This window comes from Chrysoperla carnea, chromosome 3 (assembly GCF_905475395.1).
Source record: "Chrysoperla carnea chromosome 3, inChrCarn1.1, whole genome shotgun sequence".
Lineage (NCBI taxonomy): Eukaryota > Metazoa > Arthropoda > Insecta > Neuroptera > Chrysopidae > Chrysoperla > Chrysoperla carnea.
In genome coordinates, this window is record NC_058339.1 from 91,899,920 (window position 1) to 91,902,897 (window position 2,978).

Sequence of the window (2,978 nt, forward strand, 5' to 3'; positions counted from 1 at the left end):
ATACATTATTAATAATAATAATAAGTTAATATTGAAGTTTTGATCCCAGATAATAATTATGAATATTAATAATAATAACTTAGAACGTCTTAGAAAATTACCTATTTTATACCGAACGAACTAGAAAACAATATAATGAATGCCTTCATTAATATGTAATATATTAAGTTTGATATTATATAAGTGGTGGTGTTAAGGATGTATGAGCATGATAACAATGTTTGATTTAAAGGCTCAAAATTTGTTTGTAGGTAGTCTTTTACTCAAAGAATATGTGGTTAAAATTTCAGCTTAGGTATCCGTGCAAATTTTTAAGAAAAAAGTCAGTAAAAATCGATATAAAATACATTGGCTCTTATGGAGGAATCTCAAAAAACGACATATTTTGGAAGTTTTTGATAATTTTCATTTGGAATGAATGAAAACAAATTAAAAAAAAAAAAACTTTTTAATAGGAAGTAAACATATTAGCAATGAATTAGAAAAGAAAAAAACTAAGTGTCACCGTCCATATAAGGGATGTAAGAGCAGGGTAGATTAAGGGTTGAAATTATTTTTATCTTATTTTCAACTTTGATGATGAATTTTGTTATAACTTCATGAATGTAGACGAAAAATAAGAATAACATTTTTCGATATGTGCCTTGGTTTTCGAAATATCGAAAGCTAAATAATTAAACAAAATTTTCAATTTTCGATATTTTGAAAATTAAGCCATATATCGAAAAATTTTATTCTTACTTTTCGTCTTATATCGTCAAGTAATAATATAAATTTATCATCAAAATTGAAAATATCTATTTTTAAATTTGTGCCCCCACTACCATGCTCATACATCCTTAAGGTTTCATAATATTGGAATTATTACTTATTAGTTAGAGAGGCAGGCTATGAAGCCAGGTTCACATATGGAACGGAAATTTACCAATAGAGTCCCACATTGTATCTAAAAAGAAATCCATGGGTGACAAAATAATAAACCTTAAAGCAGCCATCGAAATGTTGAGGTCGAATAAAATGAAGTTTCTTCGATAAAGTCGTTTTATTAAAATATACAGTGAATATTAATTTAAATTTTAAAAAATATCGTTAAAGTGGTTCGGCTGTCTCATAACTAGTCAACTAGTCAACTAGGCAATTTGTATGGCGTAGATGTAACTAAATGCCATAAAATATCGTAAACTATGCTGTTTTTATGATGTAAATGTAAAAAAAGGTAATTATCTTCATGATGAAAAATTTTTGAAGCTCGTTCACCGATTAGTCTTTGTACAATTAACATTATTGTTAATTGTACAAAAGTTAATTGTACAAGAGTTCTACCGTTGTTAAAAATCACAATTTTAAAATGAAATAATTCAAAATTTGGCCCCGCAAGAGGCACCAAAACTGTGTTTATTGTGATCAAGGGACTTTGAACCATCATTTGCCGCAATTGAGCATACACAGTACTTGCTCAAACAGCTGAACCACTTTAAAATAGTCGTTTTCTCACCCGGTCAATTAAATTGATCAAAAACCATCATGGCTCCACTGACAAATTGATTGTTTTTCAGTAAGTAAGTACAAAATTATTAATTTATAACAAACTAGGAAAGTAAGTGTGAACGTAGCTTTATGTGGCGCAGTCGGTAGGAATATCACGGGTATATTATAAGACCTATATAAGTCTATTAGAAGCAATAAAATATTACAACACAAAATTGTGTGTTTGAAAAGCTTCGAGTACGTAGAATTTAAGATTTAAACTATAATAACAATTGTTAGAGCTTCATTATCACTATATCATATTATTATGCTTGATTTATCGGTTTTCCTTAAAAGTCGTGAGAGACTTGAGAAAGGTAGCCGAACTTTAAACCGTATTTTATCGCCTTTGCCAAGAATTATTAGCAGATTTTGACTTCTGTTCATGATATTTAGACTTGTCACAGAATTTAGTAACCAATCGAAATCTGTTAGCCAATCGAAATTAGTATCAGAAAAAATATAATTTAACTACGAAAATAATGGTATAGGCTTGCCTGTAATAACAACGTCCATGGAAAGAATTGATTAAAATTAATTTAATCAAAAATACCCATCAACACTTTTCGAATGAAATAATATAATAGTCATTCAGTCATTCATAAAAAACATGGCTCATCTGGTTATCATATGATTGAAGATTGGCCTTATACCGTCTTTTACACGTAATGTCGTAACATCGTATTAGCAATTATTTAACCACAATCTATTAGTTCCAAACAATTAATAATCAGATATTGATTGTATATTAAATTATTTATAAATTACAATTTCTGATTGAATAGGGTGTTACGTCATACTGTATGTGTTACGTCACAGTATCTTCAAATTAAATTAAACACCAATCACACAATTGTATATTAACGATAGATAGTAATTATGTTAACAAAAATAAGGGGAAGGTGTTCAAATATAGGCTCAACATAACGCAATTATGAAATTGAAATCGGTCTTATAATTTTACAAAGTGTTACTACCGAGCCAATCAAAAAATTACAATCCAAAAAAGTCGTTCTTCCCGGAATCAAATCCGGCCAGGAAGACCATACTTTCAGCTAGGGGATAAAAAACATATTTTTGCAAATGACAGGCGTTAAAATATAAATTATTGATTTTTATATTTGTAAAATTAAATAATTAGTATTTATCTGAGAGAAGTATAGGATTTAGAATTTCAAGGATAGCATTAATATGAACTCCCGTTTTATATTTATCATCCCTTCGACATTTCTATATAATATTTTTCTAATAATGTATTATTTTTCTACATAGAATAGCCTTGAATATAGAATGAATCAATCAAATAAATTAAAGGTTATAGATGTAATTATGTATGTAATCAAATCATTTTACAAATAGTCATGTGTGTATTTGGATGTGATGTGATGTAATCAAAACATAATATTTATGTAATCTAAGTTAATATTGTTACAAAATTAAAACGTGACCAA